Genomic DNA, 14,600 nt, shown 5'->3' on the forward strand with positions numbered 1-14,600 from the left:
CCAAGCTGAGAGTTAATTATATCATTTGTATCATGCTTAGTTTCTGGCTTGTTATCCGTTAGTTACCAACTTGATGAAAACCAAGCTGAGAGTTAATTATGTCATTTGTATCATGCTTAGTTTCTGGCTTGTTATCCGTTAGTTACCAACTTTATGAAAACCAAGCTGAGAGTTAATTATATCATTTGTATCATGCTTAGTTTCTGGCTTGTTATCCGTTAGTTACCAACTTGATGAAAACCAAGCTGAGAGTTAATTAGATCATTTACATCACTTTGTTTTATAGTTGCGCTCTGCTTGAGTAACCTTTAAACTCTTGTAGATCCTCTTGAAAAACCAGATAATTATTCATTTAACCCGATATTTTTTGTTATGCATGCTATTTGTAATTGAATAGCACAGATAGCCCTTGTGTAGCTTTGCGCGAAATTCAATAAACAAACAAAGTAAAGTTATTTAAACTAATAAGCTATGGTACCTAATACCAAGTATTATGTCCAAATGACAGGAAATAAAATAAGTTACGTAAAATAAGGGCACAATATTTCAGTGTCAAACATTGTATAACTACAATACAACTGAGGAAAATACAAAAGAAAAGGAAAAATTTTGTTCACACGCCTGTCTGAACTTTTTTTCGTAAGTAAATTATAAACTTGTAATACAACACGTTGGAAGAGTTCACCTGGCATATAGAATAAATATGTATTGATTGTGAGAGTGTTTACTTACTTATCCGGGTCCTTTGTTCGCGACTGATACATTCTGTTTAGACTTTGCAAGATGTTGGCTGACAAAATAGGGAGACTACCATACTCGGTATTTTACAGTTAAACTAAATCATAAGATAGCGATATCATCTTTTTGTCACGAATAAGTGGGCTTATCTGCTGTGGCAACGGCGTGGAATCGACCCTCGGATCTTAGCGTTGTAAGTCTTTAAAGTTACTGCTGTCCAACTGCGCTGATTGGTAAATAAAATATGCTGATTACAATATTTGATATTTTTTGTCTATTCCGTTTTAAATAACGTCGACGTACAATCAGATTCTTAAAATCAACATACCGAGGTGTTTTAAATCAAAATATCATTAGACGTGTCTCAACCTACAAAGAATGTATTTGAACATGTTTAAATCCATTGATCAAAACTGGGAGGTGCTAACGAGGGATGAAAAGCACGGAAGTAGCATCTGCACAGCGGCGGGAATAACTCGTCACGTGCCCTCAGCCTCATGCCTCTAGAGTCTAGAGGTTTAGGTACAGGAGTGTCTAGCTAGTCGTAGCATGATGTAAACATCCACACGAGGTAGAATTTTAACATTCACTAAGCGCATTCTTTTACTGTGCATTTGCAACATGCTCGTAAATGTTTTTTTTTCTTTCACATAGTGCAATAATTACGAAATACCCTGTCTTTATTTACTACTTTTAGATTTACATATTCATACTAAACAATCTTTGTCGTTTACAGAATACACCGCTGGTTCACCATTTATACATCTTAGCAGACTTTAGCTAATGATCGAGAGTGCTAGAGGCAAATATTTTTTGGCGTTGTTTTGGTTTACTATTTTATTATTTGAAAATGAACATTAATTGTTCCAAACGTTGTTCAAAGTCATTGAACAGATTTGTTTTTGTGTGTTTAAAGAAATTTTAAAATAAAAACATCAACTAAAGCAGGCGCAGATCCAGGGGGTCTGGACACCCCTGCTCGGGCAAAGCATAATTAGATATTTTTTAAATATCTAGATAAAAAAAATTATAAATAAAAAAACCCAAGTAATCATAAATTAACCTTAAAAACAAAATTTATTGGTTTAGTTTTTTTATCTAATATAAGTGAGATGTCTTCCGTCTTATTCTTTTACTTACTTTTTTGTTTCCATTTGGGCCCCCTCCTGCTAAAAATCCTGGATCCGCCCCTGTAAAGCTTTCGAATGATGGTGGTGCCTCCTTCTTCACCATGAGCAGACGTATATTACTGCTAAGAGACTATAGAGTTTCAAAACCGACCCAAAGGATCAAGTGTTTTGAAGAGTGGTATTTCATCAAGAAGCAGCCATGGTGTACCTCTAGCTTCGCATCTCTTTGTTAACTTCACTCAGAAAAGGCTGCTGAGCATAGGTGTGGCGGCATTGCTCTGTCGAATGATCGGGAATTTGCCATTAGTCCAAATATTACGTGCTAAACGTGTCACCCGTGGTGACACGACTCCCGTTTGCGACGACACGCCATTGTTTGTTTGTTGTTAAGCCCAAAGCTGCACAATGGGCTATCTATGATCTGCCCATCTCAGGAATCGAAACCCCATTTTTAGCGCTATTATATCTGCCGCTGAGCCACAAGGGGGCGCACACCACTGTTTTAGCATGTGCAAACCCTTCGTTTAAACACAGTTAACCCTCCGTTCCTATACTTTTTTTTTCATTTTATCTTACTTCAAAATGCTTGTAATGGGCAAAACAGCAATGGATCATTATGCATGCTCGTCCCCGTAGATCGATAGCTTTATTATTTTGCTTAGATAAATGCTAGTTCTTAGGTAAATGAATTTCCGTTTTCAAAGTTATTTTAGCAAAGTAGGCCTTACTTAATACTCTGAACTTACGTAGTAAGCATCAGGATGTAACGTAAACTTTTGAAAGTCTGATAATGGTAAAAAAGATATATTTTCAGTGAATTTAATTGTTTTTCAGTTTGTGTATGCATTCATATGTCGTTCTTACTTTATTGAGTATATAGTCGGTACTTCGACCAATCATTTTACAGAGATGTCTGAGTAGATAGGTGGTGTTGGGGTTTCCAACTTTGGTGGTGGTGCTACAACAATACTTGCATATTAGCTGGGCGGCCGGTCCATTAGAAGCCTTTTAAATAAACATCCTACGTTACGATATCAATATGAAATTAGTTTCCTCCTGGCGGCCCAGCGGTAAGTCCGAGGCTTTTAACACTAAAAACCGAATTTCAATACCCGGTGTGAGAGGAGCAGAGATAGCCTGCTGTGAAGCTTTGCGTTTGACAACAACAACAACAACAAAAAAACCAAAAGAAAATAGTTTTTTACGTCCACAGTTGACTATTATAGGAAACCTCATTTTATCGGCGCAACTTCAAGATTTTTTCATCGAGTCAGATTATCTCTAAAGAACAGTCACAATCAAACCGACTGCAACTGTTTTATAAGTGGTTTGGCTTGTTATGAATTTCGCGCAAAGCTACACGAGGGCTATCTGCGCTAGCCGTTCCTAATTTAGCTGTGATAGACTAGAAGGAAGGCAACTAGTCAACAACACCCACCGCCAACTCTTGGGCTACTCTTTTACCAACGAATAATGGGATGGACCGTCACATTATAATACCCGAGCATGTTCGGTGACGAGGATTCGAATCCGTAACCCGAAGAGTGCGAGTCGGGTGCCCCAACCACCAGGTCATGCCGGGCTGTGTAAGGAGTGGGTACTGTAGTTCAACTTCAACCAGAGCTTACCAAATTCCCGAAAGATCAAATTTTGTTGGTGTTGTTTTGTTTATTAGTGCGGATTTTTGATGTAGGCCTAAATAAGTTTTAGAAAATTCGTCAATTGAAACGTTGATTTTCTGTATCAGATTAGGCAACCAGATGCACAGATATGTAAGTAGCTTAGAATCTTCATCGGCGAATTGTGATAACTAATTTTCTGTATCAGATTAGGCAACCAGATGCACAGATATGTAAGTAGCTTAGAATCTTCATCGGCGAATAGACCTAAAAGCTTTTATTCTGTAAGGCCATCTGGTCTTCAGATAAGTAAGTTATTGATACGGACTTAAATAAAAACCTTGCGTTTGTAATGTATTTCCTTTGTTTTCAAGAAAGTTGCTTATGGACAAATATTGATGAGAGGTGTAACAAGACCACGTGGTTTACTGCAGGTGTTTTGTGTATAGTTTTCAAGAAAGTTGCTTATGGACAAATATTGATGAGAGGTGTAACAAGACCACGTGGTTTACTGCAGGTTTTTTGTGTATAGTTTTCAAGAAAGTTGCTTATGGACAAATATTGATGAGAGGTGTAACAAGACCACGTGGTTTACTGCAGGTTTTTTGTGTTTAGTTTTCAAGAAAGTTGCTTATGGACAAATATTGATGAGACGTGTAACAAGACCACGTGGTTTACTGCAGGTTTTTTGTGTTTAGTTTTTAAGAGCACGAATTTCAGAAAGAAAAATATTCTCAGTGAAGAACGTAGTAATGGCGGGTAGAAGATTTTGTAATAAACTGACCAGTATAGGTCCCGGCCTAAACAACGTGCAAATAGACAGGGGTTTTATATAGGGAACGCTATGAAAAAGTATAGTATAAAAATTGTGTATATCGTATGTCTTTCATAGGGAAAATTGATTCCAAATTTTTCAAACAAACGATTTAAATAAGGTTATATAAATCTATATTATTATTGCTGTTGATGACGCTAACTCATTTATTATGTTTGATGAAAATATAGTATACATAGTGTTTTATGACTAGAGTTACGAAATTTCCGGCAAAGAAGTGTTTTAGAACAACTGTAAACAATTATAGAATTGTTTTGGATCTAACGACAATATTTGAATGGTAGCTTATGGAATTCGACTTTGTTGTCATTGGCCTTAACGTAGCAGCAAACAAAACTATAAAATACAGGCTAATTCGTTCCGAGTGAATATTATGTGTGCGTTTATTGATATTTTCAAATATTAAACATCTTTCAGTGTTTTAACTTTTAGATAATTATGTTTTAAGAAGTTTAAAGTAGACATTAATATTTCGTAATTACGTCTTTTAACTATAGACAATACGTCTGCTTAGATTGCAATACTCTTTATAACCAACTAGCAGTGTACCTGGCGTTGCTCGGATGAAAATGGCTTTAAATATCCTGAATTGTTTTGATTAAATCAACCATATTAATCGCGAATTTTGCAAAACAAGTCAAAATGATTTCTTTACCTAACTAAATATTTTGATTAAAATCAATAAAAATAACAATGTGCGAAACAAATAATTTTTAAAGCTATTTTAATCAAAGCAAAACCGGATACATTTCTCATTCTTCTTGCATGTGTTTTACATGACATTTCAAGTTTCCAAAACAAAAATCCCCACTTTTTGGTGTCCTGATTTCTGCTGTGTGGTCAAGTGTCATATGCAACGTATTCTGACGTTATTATATTTCCATTTAATTAATAATTGATTTATTTTCTTCTCGTTGCAACACAAGAAAAATTAAAATTTCCCGATACCAAAAATTTCTGTAAAGTCATCGTATTGGTGATTCTTGCGAGTACACGCAAGCAAAGCAAAAGATACAGCGGAAGCAAGCCTATTTAGTTTAGGGAGTGTGCGCGCATGTTCGAGAGAAAGCACCAGCCTCTTTCAGTTAAGGGGAGTTACAGAGCAGGCATGTGTGTGTAGAAGAAAGAGAGAGGGAGGGAAAGAGCACAAATGAAGTTTCCACGAAGTTTTTAAATCATTCTAACACATAATTGAGCATGTATAGAATGATATGAAGGGATTCTCACACAGAACATAAACCTAAATAATAACCCTCTTGATCACACATTAACAAAAAATTCGGCCTTTTCAATTTGAGAAAAATTGCTATAGTGGTCACTTTTGCCTCAATTTGCGGCCTAAAAACGGCCTCTGAAGCTGCGGCCACATGGTACATGTTACTTCCCGCACAAAGTTGTATCTGTACCCCGAGATTGAAGTTTGTAGCTTTAAAGATGTAGCAGTGCATAAGGAACAGACCCACAGAGAGAGAGAGAGAGAGAGAAAGATAGATACAGAGAGAGAGACATTCGCGTTTATATATATAGATAACATTTTTTTTAGTGAATATGGGCTTGCTTTGAGTTTTTGTTTTAATAGTTTTTATTTAGTTAAGATGACGGGGCAGCCTAGGTGGACCAATAAGTCTGTTGTTATCCCTAAATATTATGTTATGTAATAAATATATGTTTAATTTGACTGACTTAAGTTTCGGAAATTTTTAGAGTTTTAACGTGATTGTAGTCTTATTACACACACTTCAGGTAACCGCAAGCTGACCAATAGGGTTTCACTGATAATAATTATCTGCTTGACTCATATGCATATTCTATTAGAATTTTGAGCTCACATTCACGATTTATTCATATTCTTGATATAGATTTTATCACACTTCCCCATATGGCCAGAATTTAAATGCTTAAACGTTCACAATAATAAAAAAAAAAAAGGAGAAAGAGATCAAGTTTTTCCGTTCATTAAATTTATGAATATTTTCTTATTACTTAGGAGTTCAGTATCACATAATTTCATAGCATCTCTGTAAAGACCACTAAAGTATTTTTTTATTTGCTGAATTCTGATTAGAACTATTGTATGTTCTCAAACTATCCGATAAATCGGTTGCGGAGACACTGAGAATTATTATTATTTTGTAATTAAGCACAAAGCTACACAAAGGGCTATCTGTGCTCTGCCCACCACGGGTATCGAAACCCGGATTCTAGCGTTGTAAGTCCGCAGACATACCGCTGTGCCACTGGGGGGCGACACTGAGAAAGGAATTTTCATATTTCTTCTCACCCTGAAGGTTGTATATTTTGATGAAAACTATATTAAAAATGTGCACGATTATTGTTGATTTTTCAGGTAAAGGATGTTGAGTAAGTGGACATACTCGCGCTGCTTTTTATCTCGTAATGCAGCAGTGGTCAGTTTGTTATAAGTTAGGAAATAATGTAATCAATATTTAGGTATACGACTGATAGAGCGTACTGGATTGATAAAATGTACACGATTCACCAATTTTGTTTTACGTGAACTAGTTTCAAGCCACTAGGTAAGATACGAAATGCAGGAAATTAAAAAAAAAATGAAAATAAATAATAACAGTAAAAATATTTTTTCATACTAGCATACCTAACATTTCAATGAACAATGGGACATTTTCCCATTATACAAAGACTCTTCATTTATTGAAAACCAGAAGTCCGCTATCTCACTGTTCTACGGAATTTTAAAAGAAAAAAACACATACATACAATTAGATATTAATTTATTCACACCGACTATAGCCATATAGCATGTATAAAAAAATCAAAACATCTGTACATATAATTTTGAAACAAACTTATCGACACATGGAATCACCTTTAATGACGAGAACTGTACAACAGAAGGATGTTGTACATTCATTGATGGGATAACCGTATGATTTTTTGGGTTTTGCAGCCTCATGTGTTAGAATCACTCATAAAAGTATTTTTGCATGTTCTCCACAGTAAGGGGCTCTATACAGTTAGTTAGCTACCTTGCGTTAAGCCCGACTCTTTGCGTAGAAATGTAGACTTAGATTAACCAGAGAACGAATGTAGAACAGTAGCAGAAACCCTAACTCGTATGTTCTCATTTAATTTCCTTTCCCACAATTTGTTTACAAACATTCATTAATGAATATAATATGGTTCAAGATTTGCATTATGTTTTAATATCTATGAAACATTTTGTAAAAGATGTATTAATGCGTTTCCAGAGTTTGTAGTATTTATTACTTATTAACTGCATCATGGGAGACATTATGAACTATTGTTATCCTTCATTGAACCTAAAATATTTTTCACGCAGTAGTGGGCATTGTTTTAGTTTATTACTAGAGTCAACGATGAAAATGCAAAGGTTTTATCTTTAAAAAAGAACGCTTATTTCATCAGTTGTTTTATATCGTTAATTACGTACGAATTAGAACCAAAATGGTAAAAAAAAAGTATTATGCGCTACGGTTTCGTTATCTAAAACATACCAGAATAAAAATCCAATTAAAACTGTTTTTATTAATTACTTGTCATTCAAACAAAAATGTTATCAATACCAAATGAAACCGTCTCTCTAATCTTACAGGCCACCTGCTGAATGGGCCAATAATATAAGAAACTCCAAATGGCTGCCGTAAGACCGCCTATAACGCATGTGACGATGTGCAGCTGTACTTGCAAGTTAATAATTCTGTTTGCGTTCCACTGTTAGCTAGACCATCACACTCAAATAGAATAACAAAAAAAAAAAAAAAAAAAAAAAATAACTTCTGTTGATTACGTTTTTTAGTTTCTTTGATAAACTCAATTTTTCCATTATTAAAGTTTATTACTTTCTTCGTGTATTAAAAAATGTCACTATTTTTATGGAAACATTGATAATTGTTAATTTATTTATAAAACGAAACTGATTTGTTTGCTACATCCACCTTAATGGAAAAGACTTGGACAAAACATCGGGAAATCAATTTGTGTTTTGATAAGAAAGTTGTTTATCTATAGGTATCGAAGACAATTTTTATCTTTTGTTGTTTTCATTTGCTGTGGTTATAATATTATAGGAATTATAATCGTTGTGGAAAATGTTGGTTTATTTTTATTCTTTAATTAGTAATACTGATGAACATAATCAACCATCGTACTTCTGTGGAAAACTTTAAAGTTTATATTATACTATTATTAGAAGATTATACGATTAATTTAATTTTCTGAATTAATAAACTTGAAAGTATAATGGAGAAATGTTAGTATATTTTTGTTATTATTTAATTCTACCATTCTTTGCTTTTATTGCTGTTTAGAAAACATCGCGATTATTCATTTGATTCCAAGGTTTAGGTATAGACTTATTATCAACACCGCGCAGCTGTGCTTCTTATCCTTATTTACTTCAATCCAGCCATCACCTGTACTTACAAAACCGCGATAACGTAAACCAACAATCACGAGCGTCCAGAGGTCGCTCTGAGTGTGTGTGACATCACAATGCTATTGCCCGAGGAAGTAACTTTTCTTATGTCGAAACAAATTGTTCTGTGAATTCTATTTTAATTATTATAATTTGTAAGTACATTATCTCCAATATAGTGAACGCGACAAAAACACTTGCATAGTATTTTTTTAAAGAAATAATTAAAAATAAATCATATACCTACTAACTTTTTTGAGGTTTTTCGGAAGGATCATTAAGTTTCTTATTCGATTGTACAGAGTTCAATAACAGATCTTAAAATTTAAAAATTGTGATTTTCATATGAATTTTACCATTTCACGTTTGGGTTAATATAATTTTTCATTCTATTAAATATTATAGTCATAAAAAATATGAAATACAGAAAGCCATTGCATAAAATTAATGCATAAGTAGTGTAGTTGGCTTAACACATACAAAATTATGTTTGCTATGTTATATATCAACATTTAAAGCTGAGTATAAAACAAATTATGCTATTTGTATTATATTGCTACATGTTTATTAACCGCCATTTGAAAGCGATTTTAATAATAAATATCAGTAGCGTCTAATTTTGTTTTAAACGTTCCATATAATAATTCTAAAAGCTGCCACCGTGAAATAATTTTTTGTTTTCATTTCAGTACTTCTTTAATTCATTAAAAAACATTATACTTGTTTTTTAAATTCGAAAGAAAACCACTAGATGTCAGGGTAATTATAAGAAACTCTAATATTTTAGCTCTTAGTGGAAGAGTGTTTGTTTGTTTTTAATTATGCACAAAGCTACACAAGGGCTATCTGTGCTCTGCCCACCACGGGTATCGAAACCCGGTTTCTAGCGTTGTAAGTCCGCAGACATACCGCTGTGTCACTGGGGGGGGGGAAGAGTGAAACAATTAGCAACGTAGTAGTTAAGAATGAGATAGAACATTCTCCCCTTTTTTGTGTTAATGTGTTTTATACATGTTTGAACAGAATAGTATTCTTCTCAGAGACATAATTTGATAGTGTTGAACTTCAGAGGTTTAGGACAATCATCACAATAGCGGATGTGGTGCCGTAAGTCATAATGTCAATAAAACATGACTTTTCAACCCATACATTGCCCTCTCTCTCTCTGCATAATATGACTTTCTCTTGTCATCGTAACCATTGACGATAATATACTACAGATTCGTAATTTTTTATTTACTTTTTTAAATAAGCAGGAATTAAGTCCAAAAGGAATATAAACCCGATAAATGGTCGTATTCCCCGACGTCTTCAACAGTAAAAGACCTAGTCTTTTTTAATATATATATATATATACATATAGTGTCAGAATAGTAATTAATATAATTTCAAACCGTGTCAGTCACCCCAATGATTTTATTTCAGCTTGGCGATTAATTTCAGTGCGATAAAAACACAAACAAAGTCTCACTTGGCAAGGGGTAGAAGCTCTTATGAAGAAATGATAAAACCTGAGATCTCAACCTTGTTGGATTATCAAATAAAACATGAGCTTCACGGCATAACAAAGACTTCGAAACTAGTGTTCATTCCCTAATAAACAATACACGAATAAAGTATTTATTCATGCATTGAGAATGTACAATGATCAATTTATATGTGTTAAAAAACACATAAACTACAGATGTGTTTTTTTTTGCGTTTCTCTTAATTTCTCAATTTAAGATTGCAGATTAGATGTGTGCAAAAAATAGCATTTAAGACCTGTCTTTTATCTCCCACGAGTCACTATCGAGGAGACCCTTCGGTTAATGTCCAAACTCATCAGCTGGACTGAATGATGAGAGACAAAAATTTGTCCAAAATGCTGTTTAAGTTTATAGCGTGAAGGGTATGTGTGAGCTGAGCGATTTTTATTACAAATGTTAGGTCTATTGGTTCCGTTGCTTCGCTAACTTTCGGCTTTTTACACCGTATCACAGTACATGGTATTAGCAAGCTCGTGCGCCAATGAATACTATTTTAATTAAATATGGCGCATAAATGTAGTGAGATCTTTTAAGTGCTTTTGGAATTAGATAAATGCTCTTTATTTCTGTCTCTCTCCCTCTCTCTCACACACACAAACCTACGGGGTGTTCTCCCAAATGAGCCGATTACTCAACGTCGTGTACACCTAAACGCCACGTACAGTAGCACAAAAGTCAAAAGGGAAAATCTGTCTATATTAATAGTTAATAACATAGTGTTACAGTTAACATACGGTACGATTGCACCCCTCTCTCAAACGACTACGTCCCCCTCTACGCTGTAGTATAATTAAGGAAAGTAAAATAAAACTACCGGTGATCTATTTCATTTTGACCTCCCCTTCTCCCCTCTCGTTCTGTGGGCACCATTCCCCACATATAAGCGCATATCAGTATGTTTTGTATAAATCGTTTAAGGAAAGGCACTGTTAAATTTAAAATAAGGAATTTTTATCTAATTAAAATTATAATAAATCGGTCTATTTGTACTTATATACGTAAATATGTATTTTGATAGTTTTAAAGCACCCACACGTGGAAGAGAAAGTCCAGATTCCGTTATACGAAAAGACAAGGACTGTAGTCCATTAAATACAGTGAACCGTTACCTTGAAACATAGCTTCAGCATAAGTTTACAGAAAACCGTTAAACCCAAACCCTGTCGTTCCGCCACTTGTAATTTCAGCCTCGTTGTGATCACCAGATGTTTTTTGAGCCCTAACAATTCGTCTCGATGCCAGCTGTAAGGGCTGGGTCCTTTGTAGGAAAACTGTATTGTAGTCTCGCAACCATCTGCCAACATTGTTAATAAAACCTCGCACGTGCCCGCACGCGACATTTATCCAAAACCAACATGTACGCTGCGCACGTGCTGCGTGCGTAGCAAACGAGCAGCGGTTTCATAGCGCGAGTTGCTTCCAGAAGACTTGCGTGGATATCCATAATTCGTTCCCATTTGCGCACGTGCATTGGGGTCGATATTTCATCAGTTTTCGCTAAGAGAAGATTAGCCGTGGCTCAATATCGCAAATCTCGGTAATTAATAAACAAATGACGCAAAAGGTAGGAATGAATTTATAATACTTATTATAAGACGATGGCTATATTGTGTTTAGGTTTTAACTTCATCAGTTTTCCATGATTTACATACATTTAGTATGTGGGTGAGTAAAAACTAGTCTTCAAAAAGGCTTAACGCGTTCAGTCAAGTATTTTCTCCGCGTAACCTGTGTGTGTGAATGTAGTGTTCTCCTATAGACGAACTTCTTCTTACTGTAAAGAACGTAATGTTATTAGGACAAAATTATTACAGAGGTTTGGCTATCCCCTGTAGTAACTTATAATGTTACTGTTCCAGTGGAATAAAGCGTATCAACAAGTTTTACATCTTTTTATCCTAGGAGTGTAAACAAATCCTCAATAAAATAATATCTAGACATAATTTGGAATTTTCGCACTGCTGTAATGTTTGGCTTATGCTGCTTTTTTTTTATCGTGCAAAATATTTTAGGAAGATATCAGTCAGATTTTCCCACAGTTATCCATGATGTTTGTACGGAGTTTTTTATAAGGTTATTCTAAGCTACACTTTTTAATATTTTCATTTAGATGTTACGTATTGTTTGCTAGAGGAAGTTTACAACATGATGTATTGATGACGCCTGATATCTAGAAATTTCCAAAGTGTTTAGATTTGAAATAACTTCTCGAATTTTCTGGAGACTTGAAAAAATTGTATAAAAACACCAAAGTTAATCTGTCAGTTAGCGAGTTAGAGAACTAATCAATGAGTCAGTCAGCTTGTTATTAGTTAGTGAATCTATTACTGTGTTATCGAATAGTTACTAAGTGTGTTAATTAGCCAATATTTGAATTGTGTCGTAGATACGGGAGAAAATTTAACAAGTAGTTTTATTTGTGAGTTAGCCCTATCAACGAATGTAGCGTGTAAAACGTGTAAGTTACAGTCAAGAAGTAAATCGCTTTTCTTTTGCTTAACTAAGTGTACCGGACTTCGTATTAATTTTACTGATTAATCAAAACGAACCCGCCCAACAACAGAAACCGTTACAACAATATTCTAAACCACGGGCTGGCAATAATCCAAAGTGTTAACTATCTACACTGTACAGTGTATTTGTGAGGGAAACTGTTTTATGTGGCGAGTAACTGCTTCGAGAAATATTCTGTGTTAAAGAGTTGTGAACGAGGTGATTTAAAATATACTGTCAGACAAAAACTACGTAACAATCGTTAGAAATTCCCGAAAGTGTTTTTATCCAATGTAGCGTTTTGCGTGACTACAAATAGACGCCTGTTTTATTACGCCTGCTGACCCTTTTACATCTTCGTACAGTTTGGACACATAACTAGATGTAAACCAGTGAGATAACAGTTGAGTACATCTTGGCCCATATAATATTAAACTAATGGCATAAACATGTGGGTAAAAATGAATAATTTTTGCTAGATGTATATTGGTCCCAGAGCTGTTCTATCAGACTTACGAATTTTTAATCAATGCTTGCCCTCAAAAGTGACATTCTGCTAGGAGTACTGGACAGTTCTAGAAATATTCCCTTATCACTCAACTCATGTACAATATTTTACTGCTACTCGAACTTAAAGGCCTCCAGTGGCACAGCGGTATGCCTGCGGACTTACAACGATAGAAACCGGGTTTCGATGCTCGTGGTGGGCAGATCATAAATAGCCCATTGCGTAGCTTTGTGCTTAACTTCAAACAAACAATCAACAAATCGAAATTGAAGGAAAAAAGACCAACTCCTAACTGATGTCCATCCCGGTATTTTAAATGTAAAACATACTTATATGTTGATTTTAAGGATTTAAATTTTAAATATTTATACATTAGACTTCCTTGTATTCACCTGCGCAATTTAAAGCATATAAGTGATATTGGTACAAGTATTAAAATATAGACTGGGTTAAAATCACGCTGTAGTATTAAAATATGGCGGATTTATTATCATATATAATTTTCATTATACAATAATAACAATAAAGAAACCATTTCACCTTGTTCGAAAATAGTAACATATTTGTTTTCGATGAAAATAACGCTGCTCAAGTGTTAACTATTGTTATAGTTCGAAAAAACAAAACAAAAGGTGTTTAGTTAAAGATATGCAATAAATGTGCACGAAATGACAGTCAACATTTGCGCCAATCTTCATTCACGCAAAAAGAAGAGTCTTGTTTCTTTGTTTTAGCTACATAACAGACTATCTTCGCTCTGTTAACCACGGGGAATCCAACCCCGAATGTTAGCGCTTACCCGCTGGGAGACGCACAAAGAAAAGAAATTATGACCATTAGACACTGGATTCAGGAACTGCAGTGCTAGTTAGACGATTATGAAAATTTTAAGAAAGAATCTTAATATATTTCAGTTTGTTGCATTATTTATAGAAGTCCAAAGTAATTATTATTTACCACATTCGTTTTTATTAAAATACCATTAAGTTCATATTTATCCTTACAGTAAAAGACACTTTAAAATGTTTAGCACTTAAAACATAACTAGGCAAGGACTTCTTTATAGGCCTAGATAGAGGGCGCCCTACTGGAAACGTCTTGCTAATATATATATGTTTTTAAAATGTAAAGATATTATGACGTATATTTTATTTCACATTTTTTTACACCGTGCTTTTATAAATTTTAGTTTATGGTGTATCTATTTTTTATTCTATTTTCATGCATGGTTTACGTGAGATTTCGCAATTTTCGTTCCAATTCTATATCCATTTCAAAACACTATATATTAGTTTGCCCGGCATGGCCAGGTGGTTAAGGCACTCGACTCG

General features: G+C 34.4%; 1 protein-coding gene across 2 annotated transcripts in view; it reads left to right on the forward strand.

Moving 5' to 3' along the window:
- Window positions 1-14,600, forward strand: part of LOC106459090 — an 18,993-nt gene that overhangs the window by 1,571 nt on the left and 2,822 nt on the right. Inside the window, exon 1 of one of the 2 annotated variants that reach the window (XM_022385583.1) lies at window positions 11,382-11,832. The exons of the other annotated variant lie outside the window; for it this stretch is intronic. The gene's annotated coding sequence lies outside the window, so the exon portion shown is untranslated. Of the gene's footprint in view, window positions 1-11,381; window positions 11,833-14,600 lie in introns of those variants that run through there. 2 annotated transcript variants of the gene reach the window in all.

The sequence above is a fragment of the Limulus polyphemus genome, unplaced genomic scaffold (genome assembly GCF_000517525.1).
Source record: "Limulus polyphemus unplaced genomic scaffold, Limulus_polyphemus-2.1.2 Scaffold25, whole genome shotgun sequence".
Taxonomy (NCBI): Eukaryota; Metazoa; Arthropoda; class Merostomata; order Xiphosura; family Limulidae; genus Limulus; species Limulus polyphemus.